Source organism: Rousettus aegyptiacus, unplaced genomic scaffold, assembly GCF_014176215.1.
Source record: "Rousettus aegyptiacus isolate mRouAeg1 unplaced genomic scaffold, mRouAeg1.p scaffold_m13_p_7, whole genome shotgun sequence".
Taxonomy (NCBI): domain Eukaryota; kingdom Metazoa; phylum Chordata; class Mammalia; order Chiroptera; family Pteropodidae; genus Rousettus; species Rousettus aegyptiacus.
The window spans coordinates 85,385,042-85,395,209 of record NW_023416310.1 but is presented as its reverse complement, the minus strand read 5'-3'; the positions used below and the strand labels follow the sequence as shown (position 1 = coordinate 85,395,209).

General features: G+C 40.7%; 1 pseudogene; it reads left to right on the top strand.

Moving 5' to 3' along the window:
* The first annotated feature begins 9,782 nt into the window (after positions 1-9,782).
* Positions 9,783-9,900, top strand: LOC118606074 (annotated as a pseudogene).
* The last annotated feature ends 268 nt before the right edge of the window (positions 9,901-10,168 follow it).

The window sequence follows — 10,168 nt, the reverse complement described above, 5'->3', positions numbered from 1 at the left end:
ATGAAGCTCTGCTTTGCTTTGATGAAAATCACAAAAGTGCAACAAATAAGAAAAAGTGTTCACGGAAGGGTGTTTCTTGGGTGGATTGCAGGTTTGTTTTTGTTTTAAAGCGTTAGCTCAAAAAGTTCTTCTTTCTTCCACAGACGTGTGTGCAGGCTACTGGAATTCAGGGTTTCCTATAGCCCCTATGCACCTTAAAGGTGGCTCCTGTGTATTTAGAGAGGGAGCCACGTTGCAAAAAAAAATATGATCACCTTGAGTAACCAATCCAAAAAAGAGACTCTCAAGGTGGCCAACTTTCCTCAACCTAGAGTCTTCCTCAGTGAATACCGAATTTCAGAATGTTGCTCTAATAAAATTTTCTTAGTCATCTTAGCAAGTGCTTAGAGTAGAAATAAGCATTTGAAAAGATTTTTAACAACAAAATCCAAGAGGTATTTGTGATGCAGGGTGGGGTGAGGGAAGGAGAAAATGTTAATGATATGGGAAATGCAATTAACCCAGAAAATGCTGGTCCCCAGACATTCTGGGTTATTAAAGATGTGGAGCTGGTTTTTGAAATTGTCCTGTCAGAAGAAAAGCAGTGAAATAAACTAGAAAAGTAGTGATGAGGATCCGGATTCTGGGCTCTACTCTACTCTGACCATTTTGGAAGAGTCACGGCACTCATGGGAAACTGTTAAGAGCTACGCCTGAAAAGGGAGAGGGTGGCGGGTGGACATACAGCCCACCAAACCTAATAAACGTCCAGCTAATGCATGGCAATGGCGTCCCCTGGGCAACGGGAGCCATCAAAGGTTGTAAAGAAAGTGAGGGCCTTGATTAGAGTTGCGATTTAGCAAGTTCCCTGGGAGCGCTGGTCTTCGAGAATTCGACAGAGGAAACACCATAGGCAGAGAAGCCTGTTGGGAGGCTACTGTGACAGCCCAGGTAGGAGATGATGAGGGCCTGCAGTGGGGATGTGAGATGGTGGATGCAAGGCAGCTCTGGAAAGAGAGGCAAGGCAATAGGATGCTCTGTTTGGAACATGCTGGCTTCCAGGAATGGCGTTTGGAACAGAGTTGTTTAAAACAGCAGGACACGAGGGTGAAATGGGTAACGGGCTATTGGAAATACAGAGAATCAGAACCAGGCTGTTCCCTGAGCTCCTGCCAGGGAGTTCCAGGACCCTTTATATATGCTGTATTCAAACAGAGCAAATTCATCCACACAACCAAACATATGCAACCTGCTGCAAAAACAAACCAAAAAGCGCGAATGGCCCTTAGGAGCAACCCTGCTCAGTCGGCCAGTCCTGGAAATTACTCTGCCTAATTCTCAGCCTCTCTCACTTAGCAAACTCTTTACCCCTCGGACAGGGCTGCTACGTGACAGTGCCTGGCCAGTTACTAGGTAAATCAGTAACCTGTGGTCTCTGGTGAAGGTATTGTCACCTCACGAACGCTGAAGCAAGGGGTGGGCTCTTCCCGACCCCACCAGATGCTTGTACTCTCGCTCCCTCTCAGCCAGACTGAGAACTCCTTGTTTATTCCTCGCCTTGACAACGGCCTTCTTAGTTCTCCCCCTTCTTCATGGCCCCCAATTTAGGAGCAATGTCTTCCTCTCGGTAAGGATTTCTAGAAGATTCGAGCAGACTCCAAAGTCCAGGCCTAACTAGCTTTCACTCAGTTATTTCATCTAGCTTCTGGGAACCATGAGCTTCTGGCCCTTTCTCCCACTCTGCTTCTTAAAACTGCAAGTTAAAGATACCAGGAAACATCCTGAAAAGCCCACCAGTATGTGATTGGCTAACAAATTATGGATTCTCCACGCAGTCAGGCATCATTCAGCACTTAAAAATCCACCAAGCTTATCTATGCATGCTGATATGGAACAATCTCTACACTCGCCATTAAATGAAGAAGAAAATTGCAAAATAGAGTGTACTGCCACTATCTGAGCCAGAAAAGGGGCTCTCAATGCTGGTATTTGTATCAAATAGCTCTAGTTGAGCATTGCTTCTAAATTATAAGTGGTCAATCTCTGAACACAGTGCCTACAGGTTTGCCCCGGTACTCAATGAGGGGAAACGAAACATATCATGAAATTATTCTAGTCACTACTTGATTTTTTCTATCCTATGGAAATTGGTAAAAACTAGTTTTCTGCTAATGTCTTGTTACCAGGATACCATTTTTCCAATTACTCACAAAGAGCAGGGATTATTAACCCTGTGATTTTATTCCAGGGGGGACTGTTCGAAATCATACTTCCTATTATACGCAGAGGTTAAGTAATGAATTATGAATGACACAATGAAAATGGAATCCTCAGAACAAACTCTGTGAGCTCCAAGCAGGTTTTCTTGGTAGGGGAAGGGGGTCAAGAAGCAGTCTTAATAGTGTGAAGGTCTGATATATTCAATTTGATTTATAGAGTAATGAGGAAGCTTCTAGACTGAGAATTTTCCCTAGCTCCATTTAACAAACACTGTCAAGCCGCGGTGTCTGGGAGATTTTAGAATTAAATGCAGTAGGAACCACCAGCTACAGCGCCTGCAGCCAAATCCCCTTACCTGGAGCGTCCTCGGAGTTTCCAGAAAAATCCTGACCCGGGGTTTCTCTCTGTGCAGAAAGGGAATCGGATTGGAAATGGCTGCCCACCTTGCTCTCCTCATAATAAGTTCACGGGGGATCCGTGAGGCTCTGACCCAGGTGAGTCCACCAGGTGCAGACCATTGAGAGGCTGAAGGTGGTGCAGCCAGTCCTAGAGGTCACCGAAGGCTGAGCCTGGGCACTGGCTGCAGCAACCTACATCCCAGTGAGCCACGTAGAAGCTGTAGCAGAACCTGGGGGTGTGTCAGAATTACAAGCCCCTGCCTGGACCCACAGAATCTGCTTTTTAACAAGATCCCCGGGCAATTCTCACGCACATGCAATTTGAGCACCAGGAACGTTGAGTAGCGCTAATGAGAAATACTTGCGCTGAATACAAAGAAGCAAAACAGAAGAGTCCCACCCTTTTCAGCCTTGTAAAATGTTCAAACATTATTTTCTCAAATCTTGGCCTAACACTGATGCTCTAGGAAGATACTGCTACAGAAGAGCATGCCATCCCCAGTTCACCCTGCACCAGGGGGTGAAAGGTGAAGGAAGGCTGCAGGGAAGGCTCTGAATTTAATCACTAACTCAGCTTGATGTCAGGCAAGTTCTCTGCCCTTTCTGCATCTTTCTCCACGTGTGACATGAACGCTTTAGAAGTAGACCATCTTCTAAGCCCCCTCCCGAGCAGTGACAGTCTATTGTTCTATCAACGAGAACAATATCTGCTATGAGGTCTCCAGATCACAGGTGAAAATGCCTCCGATTTCTTCCCTTCATTGACCCCTGAATTAGACGAGGCCCTGGTGTCAGAGCCTCTTTTGATCTCTGTGGCTTTTTTGGTTGTGCCTAGCAGCCCAAAACTCTGCTGGAAGGCCTCGCATTTCCCTGGAGACCAGCTGGTCGCCTTTCCTGGCCTCTGCTTCAAGGAGTGCTCTCAGTTAACTCTAGAGACACAGATGTCTGGTGGCCGAAGCTGTGGTCAGGGTAGCAGGCTCCTTCCCGAAAAGGACAACACACATACAGAGTCAGCGAAGATGAATAGTTTAGCTTCCTTGGTATTTGTCAAGTAGTGATAACCACCTCGGTTTTCTGCAACCCACAGTGGCTATAAGCACAGCTAAACAGCTGTTAGCATAGAATCCCAGGGTAGGAAGTCTCCTTAAAGAATAAGTGTCCCCCCTGACTATATTTAAATATCCCCTTTGCAACACTCTGAAACATTAACTTTTAGTCTCTGAATATCCTCATTACTAAGAAAACCAGTGGCAGTTCTTACCATTCTACCTGCTCTCTGGAAAGTTCCCTCAGCTTATGGATCACAGATCCATCTGCCTTCCATTCACCTTAGCTACCAGGACTGGTTCTTTCTTGTAAAGCCCCACATCACCCCCTCCAGTTCTGCAGGGTGGCCTTCCAGCGATTGTTCTCTAATTAAGCAGCCCCAGTTCCTCCTAAGACTTCACCTCAAATCTCATTAGTAGGTTTACATCCCTTTAAAGAGCAGCCCCTGAACTAGACAGCAGGACATAGTCTGGACACGGAAGAGAGCAGGACTCAATCATGGCTGCTTTGCTGGTTTTCTGTGAGAAGGAAGCGAGAGGAAGCATTATGTGGGAGGATGATGTCTGGAGATACTAGCTGATGTTTTCTTCTCCCTGTGTATCTCACCACCCAGACCAGGTACTGAGACCTTTGTGCCCCCACACCTCTAGGAGGCTTGACCTTTGTTTTCTAAGATGTTGTATTCTCTGGCAAACTTGGGGGGCGGCAGGAAGAGCAGAGAGAGTAGGAAGCCTTTGAAGCAGAAAGGTGGAAGCAAAAGATAAAAAGAGGAAATGCCCCCCAATAATGAGAAGAAGATGGAGGTAATTCACTAAGTAATGGAGCCCTTTGCCCGTGCTTAAGAGATGTGGCTAGTCCTTGAAGAGGGAAACAGTTGCCTGAGGGGTTATGGGGGCAGTACTCGAGTCATTGGGGATTCCACCTAAGCAACTGAGATGTCTTCAAGAGACCTCACCCTCCCTGCCTTGGGCTTGGTAATGGAGAATTCTGTGGAGGCCGTGATGAACTATAAATGAAGGAATCTTTCCCCACTTTCTAGCAACAACTTACTTACATCTCTAAAACTTGAACATGACCCCTGGGAACGACTCTGAAGTTACTTTCCTTACAGCCCACCAGGTTGTCAGTTTAGAGTCTGATTTAGAGAAAATACTTTGGTTTTTATTATACTTGAACTTTTTGCTTAAATTTTATTTCCAGTATAACTGTATAAAGTATTATGAAGGAACTCAAAAGAGATTCCTTGCCTCAAATGAAAGTGCTATCTAATCTAGAGATAATACTTTGATTTCTCTTGGTAATGAAAGGAATTGTAGCCCAATATAAAGCAATGTGACCCTTTATCATGTCATTTTTCTCCTGTATTTTACTTTCCTCTTCTGATAAATAGAATAATACATGAGTTCACAAAGATTACTGGTAGAATTTTAAATTCCCATGCAGATGGCCATATTAAATTTTCAATAACCACAGGAGTTCAGGAGTTGTAGAAATTGCTTAGGCTATGGCTTAAAGCTTGAGCTTCAGGGTTAGGACAATGAGGTTTAAACTCTGGTTCAGTGTGACCCTGTATGGCTCCGGGCAAGCTAGTTACCCTCCCAACCCTTCAGTTTCTTTGTCTATAAAATGGTGTGATAATAGTAGCTACTTTGTAGGGTTTCGTAAGAATCAAATAACATAAGCCAGGTAATGTTCCTAGCATAGTGCTTGCTATGTGCTAAACGCTAATTAACTATTTTACATCGAGGAAATTGAGGCAAAAACACTTTACAAAATTAAACACATTGTGTGAATGTAAGTCATTATTAAGTACTTGGTATTTCAGTTGATTCGAAAAGAAATTTTCTCATTTTTTTAAATGAACTAAACATCTGGACCTAAAACATATATAATTATAACAACAAAAGAAGAGAAAACGTTCACATCCACAGATGGGGACTATTACTTATTTAGGCCTAAAAATAACTCAACATTGTGATATAACTCATATCCAGTTCCATAAATATTCATGGAATGATTAAATGATTGAGCATTAAACTGCAATACTCAAACTTCTTTTGTGCGTGTATGTCTAAATAGGAACATCTTTAAAATTAAACTTTTTTTCCCCATCTGTGAGGCAGGTGATACAAAAGTCTAATCAATAATTCATCCTGGCAAAGAAACTCATTACTCAGCCAAGGCTATGACGAAAATCCTGTCAGGAAGCCTTGTTTTGGCTAAACAAGACAACTTAATTTAGTGCAAAGTGAATAATCTCACTTCCTATAAATCATTCATTCCAGGATTAAATATTATGGATTTCTTCATTAAATATGTACCCCAGGCCTGCACATGCATTAACGTCTATATAGCTTGGCCCTGAGGAATGGCCAACCCAGTGTTCTTGGAGTTCCTTTGGAGTTACCAAGCCTACTGGGCAGAAAAAAAATAAACTAAAGAAGAGTTTTGGAGAAGCCAAGAATACAGAGTTGGAAATCCTCAAAGCCAACCTTTCACATAATCTGGGCTTCCCATTCATACTTCCTCTGAAGGCTGGTCAACCTTTTCTATGTGACTACTATGAGCGGGGAGTTTACTACCCATGGTGGTTAAAACTCTTTCCATTTCAAATGGCAGAAAACCCAACTCAAACTAGTTTAAATAAAAATGGGAATTTATTTCCTTATGTCATGCAGCATGAAGTCTAAAATCATAACTTCAGTTTTGACATGATCAAGAGTCAACCAATATCAATAGGGTTTGTTTTTTATTCCCAAATCTGGGCTCTGCTTCCTCTCAAATACACTCCCCTCGTGGTGTACGATGGCAGCTGCAGCCTCCCATTCTCTCCCTCAGGGCCAGCAGGACAAGACCAGCATCCTGGAAAACTCTAACAAAAGCCTTGGAATTGTCTTGTTACTAATTGGCGTAACTTGGGCCTTGTGTGCATCCTGACTCATGAAGGGGACGTGGGGGGTGCGGGGGGTCATGCAGGGTGCTGTGATTCCTGAGGCTCAGTTTCCATGCCATTGCTGGGTGAAGGAAGAGTCAGCTGCAAGGACAGAAGAGAGCTTTCGGAAAAGTCAGTCCAGATGGAAAAGCAGAACCAATGAACTAGGGGACCAAAATCCTACTTTCCACAATATTCCCTTTCTCTAGTAAAACATTCCTTTCATTAGATAGAAATTGATTTTTGGAATTTCCATTTCCAGTCCCAAATTTGCCTTCTGGAATCACGTAGAACAAGGCCACTTCCTCTTCCCAATGGCAGTTCAACTCTTTGTAGACAGACATCAAATCTCCCTTGGTATACTCTTCTCCAGGTTAAATGTACTACCATAAAAGGAAGTAGACTTTTTGGATAGAAATAAATTAATGCATTCTATTAAGCAGCCATCAGAGTCTTACTGTAAAATTAATGTCATTCTACCTTGTTACATTCACCTTTGTTTCGAAGAAAATAGTTTTGTTAATAAATTTGATAATGATTAGCAGCCATGGTTTTGGATGCCTCCCGAAGTTGGAAGAAGTTAGGGACTTTGAGAAACTACTGCCTAGTATAAGCTAGGACAAAAAGAGTTATACCCTCAGGGTAAGGGTGACTGAGTAGTAACCCTATATCACCTTGACTTGCAACCTGGCTCCAAGTCATCTAAGTAATTCATGGAACTTCAAGCCTTAAACTTGAATTATTATAGCTCTATAATGGTATCACATAAAGGTGCCTGGCAGAAGCAAATTCAAGTTCTTTTTAAAGAAAATTACATTATTTTAGACCTCAGACTATCCCTACAAATAATTTTATATGCAATTGTTAAGGGTGGAAAATTTTCAAATGGCCAACTTCTGCTTCCTTTGTCTAATGTTAAACAGGGTGTAGTTCTAGGAGATATTCTGTGCAAAGATATGCTAATATTAAGGGTGTAGTTATCCTGTGTAAAGATATGCTAATGGCCAGCCTCTGCTTCTGTAAACCTGCTTGCTTGCTAGAGGGGGTTTTGGGGCTTTATAAGCTATTCCTTCTAGAGGCTCAGGGCTGATTCTTTTGTGGGGAGAGTCAGTCACCAGTGGCTAATAAAGGCTCCTAATTAATCTCAATTGGCTCGGTGGGTCTTATGATCGCACCACAATACAATAACCTTCAAACAATCAAGATAGCCAAGCTCACTAAAACTTAAGGCACTATAAGAACCAGAAGAGACAAAGGGAAACAAAGCCAAAAAGACCTCAAAAGTATAATTATCAAACATGCTTAGTAGTAGATAGAGGAATGAATGAATGAATAAAGCAAGCAAGTAAGCTAAACTTAAGTTCTGAGTCAGTTCAACCGGGAGAAAAGTAGTCTCTTGAAGAGATAGTACCAGGACAAACAAATTTGCTCATGCAAAAGAATGAAATTGGACCCCTATATCGCATCATATACAAAAATAAGCCCAAAATGAATCAATGACCTAAGTATAGGACTAAAGCAAAACTTTCTTAGAAGAAAACTTAGGGGCATATTTTCATGGCCTTAGGTTTGCCAATGGATTCTTAGATATGATACTAAGATAACAAGAAACAAACAAAAATCAGACAAATTGGACTGTATCAAAATGGAAAACTTTTGTAGTTTTAAAAGTACCTTATCAAGAAAGTGGAAAGACAACCTACAGAATAGGAGATAGTATTTTCAAATCATATATTTGATAAGAAATTAAATATACAGAATATATAAAGAATTCCTACAACTCAACAACGGAGACAATACAATTTTAAAATGAGCAAAGAACTTGAATAGACATTTTCCAAAAGGAGATATATGTTTGGCCAATAAGCATATGGAAAGATAATCAATATCATTAGCAAAATTCAAATCAAAACCAGGAGATACCACTTAACATCTACTAGGATGGATGTAATATTTTTTAAAAACTGTTGGAAAGGATAGAAAAGTTGGGACCCTCATACATTGCACTGGGAATGTAAAAATGGTGAAGCCACTGTATAAAACAGCATGGTGGTTCCTCAGAAGCTAAACATAGTTACCAGGACCCAGCAATTCTGCTCTTTGGTATCTATCTCGAAAAATTGAAAGCAGGGACTTGAATAGGTCTTGTATGCCAATGTAAATTGCAGCATTATTTACCATAGCCTAAGGTGGAAACAATTCAAGGGTCCATCAACAGATGAATAAATAAACAGAACGTGGCATATACACACAATGAAATGTTATTCGCCCATCAAAAGAAATAAAGTTCTGATGTATGCTACAGTGCGGATAAACCTTGAAAACCTACTACGGCTTAAAGGACAAGTAGTGTATGGTTCTGCTTATATAAAATAGGCCAAATTCATAGAGGCAGAAAGTAGAATGGTGGCTGCCAGGGACTGAGGGACAGGGAATGGGGAAGCACTGCTTAATGGTTACAGAGATTCTGTTTGGGATGATGAAAAAAAAGTTGTAGAAATAGATAATGATGATGGTTGTACAACAATGTGAATGTAATGAATGCAAAAAATATATACACTTAAAGCAGTTAAAATGACAGATTTTATTAGAGATATATATACACACATATATACACACATATATATGCGTATATATGTACATATATATGATATCTCTGTAACTATATAAATTTTGAAGTGAAAAAAAGCTAAGCTTGAAAATTTTGGCTGGGAACTATAAAAATTGGCATAGCAAATATGAAAAAGAGCCTAATACAAATTTGAGAACCGATTTAAAAAACTAAAACTAGGAATCCAACAAATGAGTTAAGCTACATATTATATTTCACTTTTAAAAGAGAATTTGAACTTTAAAAAGATAGAAGAAACTGTTTATAATGCTACTCAGAGGGACAAACAATGGAAGTTTCAGCAGAGACACTAAGAAATAGGGAGGATATGGTGAGATTTTTTCTTTTATTTAAGTACAGAAAGGAGAGAATGGGCTGAGGCAAAATTTTGAAGAAATAATAGCAGAGAATTTTCCAGAATTGATAAAATACATGAATGTATACTTTCAAGAAGTCAAGCACATCCTGAAGGATAAATAAAAAGAAATCCAGACCTAGACATATTATAAGGAAACCACAGACAACCAAAAACAGAAAAAAAAAAATCTTTGAACAGTATGAGATAAAAATATTAACTTCAAAAGTGCAAACGTTAGTCTACAGCCAATCCACCCTGATTGTGCCCTATCTCATCAATCTCGGAAGCTAAGCAGGGTTGGGCCTGGTTAGTACTTGGATGGGAGGCCACCTAGAAAGACCAGGTGCTGTAGACTTAAGTAAGTAAGTAAATGTGCAACTGTAGACTGAAAGAAGCTTCTTCCAACTATAATAGAAACCAGAGGAGAGTACTAAGTAATTGTCAATGTGCTATAAGAAACTGCTAACCTAGAAGTCCAAATCTGGGGAAAATATTCTCACTAGAATGAAAGCCAGATAAAGACATTTTAAGATACATAAAACCTATCAGAGATGACTACAAAGAAAATGTAGTACTAAGAAAATGCTAAAGGCTGTATTTTAGGCAGAAGAAAAATAAAACTA